The 13,893-nt window shown below is 39.5% G+C and overlaps 1 pseudogene; it reads right to left on the bottom strand.

Annotated features, from left to right (window-relative positions):
- Nucleotides 1-251: 251 nt before the first annotated feature.
- The window catches only part of LOC102393756, a 63,998-nt pseudogene continuing 50,356 nt past the window's right edge, over nt 252-13,893 (bottom strand).

The following is a 13,893-nucleotide window of genomic DNA, read 5'->3' as shown; positions in this document are numbered from 1 at the left end:
ATATGCTCCTGCATACAATAGAACATAAACAAAATCATTGTCTTGTCAGGAATAGAAATGAAAGCTCTTTTTCTTTCTTTCTTCTTCTTTTTTTTTTAATAGTGTAGATGGGTCAAATGTGTTTGTAATGGTTAATTCTATTAAGCTATTACAGAGTGGAACAGGAACACATTTATGGATTCTGGGGATGACGTGTACTGTAATTCTTTGATTGGGATAATGGACACTCAAAAAAAAAAAAAAAAGAAAGAAAGAAAGAAAGAAAAGAAAATATGGACACAGAAGTACAAGACAAAGACAAATGAGACTTCTCTTGTATCTTAGCCACATTTAGATGGAAGTCAAATTTAAACGCAGTCCACGCTTCTTTTGAAGAGGATTTGGTTCGGCTCCAAAATTTCGATTGCTTGAGGCAGTCTCCTGTGAGAATACTTAGAAGGTGTCTTCTTAAACGACAAACATATTTTTAATGGTGGAGCCACTCTGAGTAGCTGTGCCTGCATAGGACTGATAACCAATCACTGTCTTTGGAGGAAGTCCCAACCTTTCCTTGTGCACCTTCTCTATGTGTATAGCAGCTTCTCTGTTTTCACATTCAGTAGTCTATATTGCTACTTTATCACCTTTAGCTCTAACATTAACAATAACTCTACATACATCATCACTGTAGCCATCAAAAGATTCTCCAATAAGGCACAGCAGTGTCTCTAGCCACAAACAATCGAGGTCACTTCGTCTCTGCTGTTTGTTCAGAGTAATTAGCTGTCATCCTCCTCGTTTGTTTTTCTCATCTTCCCACATAGACTCAATACCATCCTTTAAAAGTGAGTCATCACAGCCAGGCATTAAATTACTAGACAACTGGATATGGTTGTACAGAGCCCAAAAGTCGTCAACAATATCAAACTTAGAGATTAATCAAAGGTTTGCTAGCCAAGTTTTGCTTTTATCATTTTTTAAAAACCACAGCACCCATCTGTTCTGTAAAGGGTGTTTAATATAGTGTTCTGGGTTAGCAACCTCCTGATTAGATTCTGTTTTCTCTTCTACTGTAGGTGGGGGATTTGGAGTAGGGGTGTTTTCCTAAATTGGGAGGGAAGCCAGTAGAAGAGATAAAGAGAAAATCAAATGGAAAATTAACTTGAAAAGTTAAGTATCTATTTTCAATAAACTGTGTCTGTGAGATCTTCCAGACGGTAAAGACTCGGAAGAACAGACAGATCTAGACCCATTTGCATTCTCTGAGGCATGCACACAGAATAGAAAGGATGAATGAACGGAAGACAGGCACGTGTGAAACCCAGCAGGTCCTGCTGGCAACCACACAGGCAGCAGCTCTCCATAGGCCTCGCTCCTCCCCCAAAAATGACCTTATTTTTAATGTAAATTTCATATATATATATATATATTTTTTTTTTTTTACAATTTTTGTGATTGGCTTTGTTTTGTATTTTTAATATTGTATTTTTGAGAGTCTAAACTCTACTCTAGATTTTTAATCTTTGCTTTTTGGTATTTGTTATCAATTTTATACCTTTAAGAATTTAATCTTCAGTATCCATTTTCACTTAGGGGTATGATTACTTGTTTGATTGCTCTCTCCCCTATTGACTCTCCCTTTTCTTCCCCAAGTCACCTCTATCTCCTCTCTCCCCCTTCTCTTGTCTACTTAACTTCGTGAATCTCTCTGGGTGTTCCAGGCTGTGGGGAACACTTAGGAAACTTATCACTGGCTAGATTGGGCTATCCTCTTTTGACTCCCCCTCTTCTCCTGATCACCTCTATCTCCTTCCTCCCTCTTCTCTTCTCCATGTAACTCTGTGAACCTCCCTGGGTGTCCCTCACTGTGGAGAATTGTTTCACCATTAACCTAGAAGTTTTATCATCTGTGCTGTGTGGATGGATAAGCCTTGAGGCTACTGTAAGAATAAGACTGAAAGCCAGAGGCAGAAGGCTTAATTCCAAAACTTGAGAACATCAGAGAACTCCTGATTCTAGGGAACATTAATAGACAAAAGCTCACCCAAAAGCCTCCATACCTACACAGAAACCAAGCTCCACCCAAGAGCCAACAAGTTCCAGAGCAAGACATACCAAGCTAATTCTCCAGCAGAGCAGGAACACAACCCTGAACATTAAAAGAAAGGCTGCCCAAAGCCATGCCAAAGCTATAGACACCCCAAAACTCACTACTGGACATTTCATTGCACTTCAGAGAAGAGATCCAGCTCCACCCACCAGAACGCAGATGCAAGCTCCCCTAACCAGGAAACTTTGTCCAACCCCAGCTACAGGGAGCAGGCTCCACGATAAAGAGGAACCATGAACTTCCAGCCAAAGAAAGGACATCCCAGATACAGAAATCTAAACAAAATGAAATGTCAGAGAAATATTTGGCAGGTAAAAGAACATGATAAATGCCCACCAAACCAAACCAAAGAGGAGGGGATAGGGAGTCTACCTGAAAATAATTCAGAATAATGATAGTACAGATGATCCAAAATCTTGCAAACAAAATGGAGTTACAGATAAATAGATTAGAGACAAGGATTGAGAAGATGCAAGAAATATTTAACAAGGACCTAGAAGAAATAAAGAAGAGTCAGTCAATAATGAATAATGCAATAACTGAGATCAAAAGCACTCTGGAGGGAAACAACAGTAGAATAACTGAGGCAGAAGATAGGATAAGTGAGGTGGAAGATAGAAAGATGGAAATAAATGAAGCAGAGAGGGGAAAAAAAGAATTAAAAGAAATGAGGACAACCTCAGAGACCTCTGGGACAATGTTAAATGTCCCAACATTCGAATCATAGGAGTCCCAGAAGAAGACATAAAGAAAGGGCATGAGAAAATACTTGAGGATATAGTAGTTGGAAACTTCCCTAAAATGGGGAAGGAAACAGCCACCCAAGTCCAAGAAACCCGGAGGGTCCGAGACAGGATAAACCCAAGGCGAAACACCCCAAGACATGCATTAATCAAATTAATGAAGATCAAACACAAAGAGCAAATGTTAAAAGCAGCAAGGGAAACGCTACAAATGACATACAAGGGGATTCCCATATGGATAACAGCTAATCTTTCAATAGAAACTCTTCAAGCCAGAAGGGAATGGCAGGACATACTTAAAGTGATGAAAGAGAAAAACCTACAACCCAGATTACTATACCCAGCAAGGATCTCACTCAAATATGAAGAAGTCAAAAGCTTTAAAGACAAACAAAAGCTGAGAGAATTCAGCAACCATGAAGCCAGCTCTTCAACAAATGCTAAAGGATCTTCTCCAGACAGGAAACACAAAAAAAGTTTTATAAACTCAAACCCAAAACAACAAAGGAAATGGCAATGGGATTATACTTATCAATAATTACCTTAAATGTAAATGGGTTGAAAGCCCAACCAAAAGATGAAGACTGGCTGAATGGATACAAAAACAAGACCCTTATATATGCTGTCTAGAGGAGACCCACGTCAAACCAAGAGACATAGCAGACTGAAAGTGAAGAGTTGGAAAAACATATTTCATGCAAATGCAGACCAAGAGAAAGCAGGAGTAGCAATACTCATATCAGATAAAAGAGACTTTGAAGTAAAGACCATGAAAAGAGACAAAGGAGGACACTACATAATGATCAAAGGATCAATCCAAGAAGAAGATATAACAATTATAAATACGTATGCATCCAACATAGGAGCACCTCAATACATAGGCAAATGCTAGCACATATGAAAGAGGAAATTAACAGTAACACAATAATAGTGGGAGACTTTAATACCCCACTTGCACCTATGGATAGATGAACCAAACAGAAAATTAGCAAGGAAACACAAACTTTAAATGATACAATAGACCAGTTAGACCTAATTGATATCTATAGGTCATTTACCCCCCCAAAAACAATGAATTTCACCCTTTTCTCAAGTGCACACAGAACATTCTCCAGGATAGATCACATCCTGGGCCATAAATCTAGCCTTAGTAAATTCAAAAAAGTTGAAATCATTTCAAGAATCTTTTCTGATCACAATGTAGTAAGATTAGATGTCAGCAACAGGAGGAAAAAACTATTAAAAATACAATCATATGGAGGCTATACAACCTGCTTTTCAATAACCAACAAATCATGGAAGAAATCAGAAATGAAATAAAAATTTGCATAGAAACAAATGAAAATGAAAACATGACAACCCAAAACCTGTGCTGCTGCTGCTGCTAAGTCACTTCAGTCGTGTCCAACTCTGTGAGACCCCATAGATGGCACCAGGCTCCTCTGTCCCTAGGATTCTCCAGGCAAGAATACTGGAGTGGGTTGCCATTTCCTTCTCCATCCAAAGCCTACGGGATTCAGTAAAAGCAGTGCTAAGGGGAGGATTCATAGCAATACAAGTTTATCTCAAGAAACAAGAGAGAAAACAAATAAATAACCTAAACCAACTAGAAAAAGAGGAAATGAAGAACCTCAGGGTTAGTAGAAAGAAAGAAATCATAAAAATTAGAGCAGAAACAAATGAAAAAGAAACAAAGGAAACTATAGCAAAAATCAGCAAAACTAAAAGCTGGTTCTTTGAGAAGATAAAGAAAATAGACAAACCATTAGCCAGACTCATAAAGAAAAAAGGGGAGAAGAATCAAATCAACAAAATTAGAAAAGAAAAAGGAGAAACCACAACAGACAACACAGAAATACAAAGGATGGTAAGAAACTACTATCAGCAACTATATGCCAATAAAATGGACAACTTCAAAGAAATGGACGAATTCTTAGAAAAGCATAACCTTTCAAAACTGAACCAGGAAGAAATAAAAAGTATTAACAGACCCATCACAAGCACAGGAGTCAAAACTGTAATCAAAAATCTTCCAACAAACAAAAGCCCAGGACCAGATGGCTTCAGAGGTGAATTCTACCAAAAATTTAGAGAAGAGCTAACACCTATCCTACTCAAACTCTTCCAGAAAATTGTAGAGGAAGATAAACTGCCAAATTCATTCTATGAAGCCACTATCACCCTAATACCAAAACCAGATAAAGATGCCACAAAAAAAGAAAACTACAAGCCAATATTACTGATGAACATAGATGCAAAAATCCTCAACAAAATTCTAGCAAACAGAATCCAACATCATATTAAAAAGATCATACATCATGACCAAGTAAGCTTTATCCCAGGCATGCAAAGATTCTTCAATATTCACAAATCAATCAATGTGATATACCACATTAACAAATTGAGAGATAAAAACCATATGATTATCTCAATAGATGAAGAGAAAGCCTTTGACAAAATTCAATACCCACTTATGATAAAAAAAACTCTCCAGACAGCAGCTATAGAAGGAACATACCTCAGCATAATAAAAGCCATATATGATAAACCCACAGCAAACATTATCCTCAATGGTGAAAAATTGAAAGCATTTCCCCTAAAGTCAGGAACAAGACAGGGGTGCCTACTCACTACTACTATCCAACATAGTTTTGAAAGTTTTAGCCACAGCAATCAGAGAGGGAAAAGAAATAAAGGGAATCCAGATTGGAAAAGAAGAAATAAAACTCTCCCTGTTTGCAGATGACATGATCCTTTGCATAGAAAACCCTAAAGACACTACCAGAAAATTACTAGAGCTAATCAATGAATATAGTAAAGTTGCAGGATATAAAATTAACACACAGAAATCCCTTGCATTCCTATACACTAACAATGAGAAAACAGAAAGAGAAATTAAGGAAACAATCCCATTTGCCATTGCAACAAAAAGAATAAAATACTTAGGACTAAATATACCAAAAGAAACAAAAGACCTATATACAGAGAACTATAAAACACTGATGAGAGAAATCAAAGATGACACAAATAGATGGAGCAGAACATAGAGCAGAAATAAATGAAAAAGAAACAAAGGAGACTGTAGCAAAAATCAGCAAAACTAAAAGCTGGTTCTTTGAGAAGATAAAGAAAATAGACAAACCATTAGCCAGACTCATCAACAAAAAAAGAGAGAAGAATCAAGTCAACAAAATTAGAAATGAAAAAGGAGAAATCACAACAGACAACACAGAAATACAAAGGATCATAAGAAACTACTATCAGCAACTTATATGCCAATAAAATGGACAACTTTTATTGTCTTTTATACACCATGTTCATGGATCAGAGGAATCAATATAGTGAAAATGAGTATACTACCCAAAGCAATCCATAGATTCAATGCAATCCTTATCAAGCTACCAATGGTACTTTTCACAGAACTGGAACAAATAATTTCACAATTTGTGTGGAAATACATAAAACCTCGAATAGCCAAAGAAATATTGAGAAAGAAGAATTGAACTAGAGGAATCAATGTGTCAGACTTCACATCCTACAAAGCTACAGTCATCAAGACACTATGGTACTGCCACAAAGACAGAAATATAGATCAATGGAACAAAATAGAAAGCCCAGAGATAAATCCACGCACCTATAGACACCTTATCTTTGGCAAAGGAGGGAAAAATATGCAATGAAGAAGAGACAATCTCTTTAATAAGTGGTGCTGAGAAAACTGGTCAACCACCTGTAAAAGAATGAAACTAGAACACTTTCTAGCACCATACACAAAAATAAACTCAAAATGGATTAAAGATCTAAATATAAGACCAGAAACTATAAAACTCCTAGAGGAAAACATAGGCAAAACACTCTCTGACATAAATCACAGCAAGATTCTTTATGACCCACCTCCCAGAGTAATGGAAATAAAAGCAAAAATAAATGGGACCTAATTAAACTTAAAAGTTTTTGCATGATGAAGGAAAGTATAAGCAAGGTGAAAAGACAACATTCAGAATGGGAGAAAATAATAGCAAATGAAACAACTGACAAGGAATTAATCTCAAAATATACAAGCATCTCATGGAGCTCAATATCAGAAAAATAAATGACCCAATCAAAAAATGGGCCAAAGAACTAAACAGACATTTCTTTAAAGAAGACATATAGATGGCTAACAAACACATGAAAAGATGCTCAACATCACTCATTATCAGAGAACTGCAAATCAAAATCACAATGAGGTACCATCTCACCGCAGTCAGAATGGCTGCTATCAAAAAGTCTACAAACAATAAATGCTGGAGAGTGTGTGGAGAAAAGGGAACTCTCTTACACTGTTGGTGGGACTGCAAACTAGTATAGTCACTATGGAGAACAGTGTGGAGATTCCTTGAAAAACTGGAACTAGAACTGCCATATGACCCAGCAATCCCACTGCTGGGCATACACACTGGGGAAACCAGAATTGAAAGAGGCACGTGTACACCAATGTTCATCGCAGCACTGTTTACAATAGCTTGGACATGGAAGCAACCTGGATGCCCATTGGCAGAGGAATGGATAAGAAAGCTGTGGTACATATACACAATGGAATATTACTCAGCTATTAAAAAGAAGTCACTTGAATCAGTTCTAATGAGATGGATGAAACTAGAGCCTATTATACAGAGTGAAGTAAGTCAGAAAGAAAAACACCAATACAGTATATTAATGCATATATAGGGAATTTCAAAAGATGGTAAGGATGACCCTATATGCGAGACAGCAAAAGAGACAGATGTAAAGAAAAGACTTTTAGACTCTGTGGGAGAAGGCAAGGGTGGGATGATTTGAGAGAATAACATTGAAACATGTATATTACCATATGTGAAATAGATAACCAGTCCAAGTTTGATGCATGAAACAGGGCACTGAAAGCCAGTGCTCTGAGAAAACCCAGAGGGGTGGAGTAGGGAGGGAGGTGGGATGAGTTTGGGGATGGGGGACACTTGTACAGCCATGGCTGATTCATGTCAATGTGTGGCAAAACCACCACAATATTGCAAAGTAATTAGCCTCCAATTAAAAAAATACATTAATTAGAAAACATTTTAGAGACAACTGGTAAATGCTAATATGTAGAAGATATTAGATGATATTAGGGAATTGAAGTTAAGTGTAAGTATGCTGTTGAAGGAATACCAGACCACCTTACTTGCCTCCTGATAAATCTGTATGTAGGTCAAGAAGGAACAGTTAGAGCTTAACATGGAACAACAGACTGGTTCTGAACCGGGAAAGGAGTACTTCAAGGCTGTATATTGTCACCCTGCTTATTTACCTTTGGAGAAGGCAATGGCACACCCCACTCCAGTACTCTTGCCTGGAAAATCCCATGGATGGAGGAGCCTGGTGGGCTGCAGTCCATGGGGTGGCTAAGAGTCAGACATGACTGAGCGACTTTACTTTCACTTTTCACTTTCATGCAATGGAGAAGGAAAGGGCAACCCACTCCAATGTTCTTGCCTGGAGAATCCCAGGGATGGGGGAGCCTGGTGGGCTGCCGTCTATGGGGTCACACAGAGTTGGACATGACTGAAGCGACTTAGCAGTAGCAGTATCAGTAGCAGTTATTTAACTTATGAGCAGAGTACATCATGTGAAATGCCAGGCTGAATGAAGCACAAGCTGGAATCAAGATTGCCAGGAGAAATACCTATAATCTCAGATATGCAGATGACACTACCTTTATGCCATAAAGTGAAGAGGAACTCTTAATGAAAGTGAAAGAGGAGAGTGAAAAAGCTGACTTAAAACTCAACATTAAAAAAACTAAGATCATGGCATCCGGTCCCATCATTTCATGGCAAATAGATGGGGAAACATTGGAAACAGTAGAGATCTTTTTTTTTGTTGTTGCAGGGATCTCCTAAATCACTGCAAATGGTGGCTGCAGCTATGAAATTGAAAGACACTTGCTCCTTGGAAGAAAAGTTATGACCAACCTAGACAGCATATTAAAAAGCAGAGACATTACTTTGCCAACAAAGGTCTGTCTAATCAAAGCTATGGTTTTTCCAGTAGTCATGTATGGATGTGAGAGTTGGACTATAAAGAAGGCTGAGCGCTGAAGAATTGATGCTTTTGAACTGTGGTGTTGGAGAAGACTCTTGAGAGTTCCTTGGACTACAAGGAGATCCAACCAATCCATCCTAAAAGAAATCAGTCCTGAATATTCGTTGGAAGGACTGATGTTGAAGCTGAAGCTCCAATCCTTTGCCCACCTGATGTGAAGAACTGACTTCTTAGAAAAGATACTGATGCTGGGAAAGATTGAAGGCAGGAGGAGAAGGGGACAACAGAGGATGAGATGGTTGGATGGCATCACCAACTCCATGGACATGAGTTTGAGCAAGTCTGGAAGTTGGTGATAGTCAAGGAAGCCTGGCATGCTGCAGTCCATGAGGTTGCAAAGAGTTGGACACGACTGAGTGACTGAACTGAACTGAACTGATGCAGTTGTAGTCATAGAGAATTATTTTTTTTCCCCAAGAGATGCATACTGAAGAGGTAAAGTAGTGTAATGTACTTTCTAATAGGTCCAAAAAAAGTGCAGCTAGGTTAGATAGAGAAGTTCACATGACAAAGTGTGGAATATTGAATATTGTTGGTGGATATGTGAATGTTCACTGTAGTAGTCCTTCAATTCTTCTTTATGTTTAAATTTTTCATAATAAAAATTTGGGAGGAAAATTGATTACATTTACCATCATATAGTCAACATAATATTGCTAGGTAGTCAAGTCCAGGTTTGTTTTTGGCCTCCTGAGGAATCTGTTTGTTGATATAAAAAGGAACTTCATGAACAGAAATCCAATTTGAGCAAGAGAAATGAAGCTCACAAGCAAGTTCCCATGTTAAATTTTGAAGCTCAGAAAAACAACCACAAAAAGAGAATTTAGAGTATGTAAAGGTAGGGCTACTCTCACTTCAAGTCTGAATGGGAAGAGATGCTAACCCAGAGCCCTGTCATTAAAACCTATAGTGGACTGAGCCTTCACCATGGTCAGCACAGAGGGGCACCTTTCTTGGGCAGTGCCTGAGAGGGAGGGTGCAGAGCAGAGTGTAGGCTAGATCTCTGCAGTTTCACCAGGACTGATCTAACACAGTTCTGTTACACTGTTGGGGACTTTTTGCACACACTAAGTTGGCATTTTCCTTTAATTTACCACAAATTTCTGACCTGAAAAAAAAATGTAACTGGAGAAACGCCAATTAGGGTGGATGAAAAAAATATTTTCAATGTGCAGTCTTGATTCTTGAAGAAACATAATGCATCTTTAAGCAACATGACACGCCTTCTTTTCTGCCCTGCCCTCCCTCCACCCCTGCCTACCTGGCCTGACCACCCTGCTCAATGCGCCATGCCACTCCAGCTTTCCCAAGTTTTCTAAACTGGTCTGAAGGCACATATCCTGTCCAACCCTCCAACTACCCTTTCTGCTCCATGTCCATCTGGCCTACCACTTCCAGGGCAATTTTTCTAATATGTAACACCAACCATGTGTTCTCTCCTTCTTAAAATACTCCTAAGAGTTCCCATCACCCCTTCAGAATGAAGCCTAGCTCCTCACTATGTCACACCAGACTCTTGCCTCTCAGTTCAGTTCAGTTCAGTTCAGTCACTCAGTTGTGGCCGACTCTCTGCGACCCCATGGACTGCAGCACACCAGGCCTTCTCTTGCCTCTGCCTCCTCTGAATTTCTAATTTCACCTCTTCCCTTGGTTTTCCCACCTCAGCTCTACCAGACTAGCCTGTCTCCCAGCTGAAGGGTGTTTCCTTGTGTTTTTTCCTTCTCTTCTTCCTCATAATAAGTATTTACCTAGCACTGACTGTGTCCTCATCCCATAGGGACTAAGGAGGGACTGGACAAGGTAAATGGGGACCTGACTATCTGCAGGTGATCAGATAAGAATGGAGAAAGTGTTTGAGTGTTTCCTTTGCTGGAAGCTCCTTGTCTCCCTCCTCTACCTGAGGAAGGCTCATCTTCTTCTGTGGCATTTCCCTTGACCTTCCTCCCCTCCACATATCCTTCCACACACTCCAGAAACTTCAGCTGTCTCCAACCCTTCCTCCCATGTTTGGGACAGTTTGCATCTTTCCACCACAAACGTAGCCCCATCGGGATCAGGATTTCTGTCTCATTCACCAAGGAAGGGAGTGTGTCTCGCAGGGACCTAGTGACCTGTGCCATTGGGACATGCTGGTAAATCCTTAGAGAGGACTTAGTTTCCACAACAGTGAGACTTAGATGCAGCCGTGGGAGTGTGAATGTGGGAACAGGACCCAGTGGGCTCTGTGCTGGAGACTGACTGGACCAACACATTAGTTCACTAAATTATGTGGCTGGTTGATGGAAAAATTAAGGGAGAGTTTTGGATTTCCTCCCTGGTGCCCATCAAGTACAGTCATCTCTCAGTACCCACAGAACCCTCTCCCCCCACCCTCACTCCTGAAGATGCTAAAATCCATGCATATTCAAACTCCTTTTATAAAATGATATGATATTTGCATGTAATCTGTGAACATCCTACCATATATTATAAACTGTCTCCAGATTACTTATCTAGGATGGGCACAATAAAGGACAGAAACAGTAAGGACCTAACAGAAGTGGAAGAGATTAAGAAGAGGGTAACAATACACAGAAGAACTATACAAAAAAGTCTTAATAACCCATATAACCACAATGGTGTAGTTACTAACCTAAAGCCAGACATCCCAGAGTGTGAAGTCAAGTGGGCCTTAAGGAAGCATTACTATGAACAAAACTACTGGAGGTGATAGAATTCTAGTTAAGCTATTTCAAATCCTAAAAGATGATGCTGTACTCAATATGCCAGCAAATTTGGAAAACTCATCAGTGGCCACAGGACTGGAAAAGGTTAAAAAGGTCAGTTTTCATTCCTATCCCCAAAAAGGGCAATGCAAAAGAATGTTCAAACTACCATACAGTGGCACTCATTTCACATGCTAGCAGGGCTATGCTCAAAATCTTTTGAGGTAGTCTTCAACAGTACGTGAACTGAGAAATCCCGGATGTACAAGTTGGGTTTATAAAAAGCAGAGGAACCAGAGATCAAATTGCCAACATTAATTGGATCATAAAGTAAGAGAATTCAAGAAAAAAATCTACTTCTGCTTCACTGACTATGCTAAAGCCTTTAACTGTGTGGATCACAGCAAACTGTGGAGAATTCCTCAAGAGATGGGAATACCAGACCACCTAATCTGTTTCCTGAGAAACCTGCATGCAGGTCAAGAAGTAACAGAACTGTACATGGAACAATGGACTGGTTCAAAATTGGGAAAAGGGTATATCAGTGCTGTATATTGTCACCATGCTTATTTAACTTATATGCAGAGTACATCAAATGAAATGCTAGGCTGGATGAAGCTCAAGCTGGTATCAAGATTTCCGGGAGAAATATCAACAATCTCAGATATGCAGATGATACCACTTTAATTGCAGAAAGTGAAGAGGAACTAAAGAACTTCTTGGTGAGGGTGAAAGAGGACAGTGATAGAGCTGACTTAAAACTCTACATTCAAAAAACTAAGATCATGGCTTTCTGTCCCACCACTTCACAGCAAATAGAAGGAGAAAAGGTGGAAACAGCACCAGATTTTATTTTCTTGGGTTCCAAAGTCACTGCGACTCTGACTGCAGTCATGAAATTAAAATATGCTTGCTCCTTGGAAGGAAAGCTATGGCAAACCTAGACAGGATATTAAAAAGCAGAGACATCACTTTGCTGAGAAAGGTTAGTTTAGTCAAAGCTATGTGTTTTTTTCAGTAGTTAGGTATGGATGTGAGAGTTGGATCATAAAGGAGGCTGAATGGGGAATAACTGATGCTTTTGAATTGTGGTGTAGAGAAGACTCTTAATCCCTTGGACTTCAAGGAGATCAAACCAGTCAATCCTAAAGGAAATCAGTCCTAAATAATCCTTTGGCCACCTGATGCAAAGAGGCAACTCACTGGAAAAGACCCTCATGCTGGGAAAGATTAAATGCAAAAGGAGAAGGCGGTAGCAGAGGATGAGATGGTTAGATAGCATCATAGACTCAATGGACCTGAATCTGAGCAAACTCTGGGAGACAGTGAAGGACAGGGAAGCTTGGCTTACTACAGTCCATGGGATCTCAGAGTTGGAGATGAAGAATTGATGCTTTTGAACTGTGGTGTTGGAGAAGACTTTTGAGAGTCACTTGGACTGCAAGGAGATCCAATCAGTCCATCCTAAAGGAGTTCAGTCTTGGGTGTTCATTGGAAGGACTGATGCTGAAGCTGAAACTCTAGTACTCTGGCCACCTCATGTGAAGGGTTGACTCATTGGAAAAGACCCTGATGCTGGTAGAGATTGGGGGCAGGAGGAGAAGGGGACAGAGGATGAGATGGCTGGATGGCATCACCAATTTGATGGACAGGAGTTTGAGTGAACTCCGGGAGTTGGTGATGGACAGAGAGGCCTGGCGTGCTGTGATTCATGGGGTCACAAAGAGTCGGACTGACTGATCCACTGAACTGAACTGAATTGAACTTATGACTGAACAGCAACAACATAACTACTTATAACATCTGATACAATGTAAATACTATGTAAATAGTTGTAAATATAATGCAAATAACTGCTACATGTGGCCAGTTTTGCTTTTTGGAACTTTCTGGCCTTAGTTTTTTTTTCCAGAATACTTTTGATCCAAAGTTGATTGAATATGCAGAGAGGAATCCACAGACTCCAAGGGCCGACTGTACTTCCATCCCCTTGCCCTGCTCTATTATTTCTCAAGCACTGACCACCTTCAACACAGCAGATCATTGATCGTCTGTCTTCTCTTTGCAAAAAATAGATCTTCACAGGTAGGAATTTTTATTTATTTTTTGTTGTTACTGTTAACTGGGGGTATCCTGAGTGTCCACAGTTGTGCCTAGCACCTAGTAGGTGCTTAATAAATATTCCATGAGGAAATGAATGTCTGTGTCTTAATCCCTTTGGGCTTTATAACAAAATGGCACAGAGTGGATGACA

This window comes from Bubalus bubalis, chromosome 20, assembly GCF_019923935.1.
Source record: "Bubalus bubalis isolate 160015118507 breed Murrah chromosome 20, NDDB_SH_1, whole genome shotgun sequence".
Taxonomy (NCBI): Eukaryota; Metazoa; Chordata; class Mammalia; order Artiodactyla; family Bovidae; genus Bubalus; species Bubalus bubalis.
The sequence above is the reverse complement of the archived record's forward strand: the minus strand, read 5'-3'. Positions and strand labels throughout refer to the sequence as shown.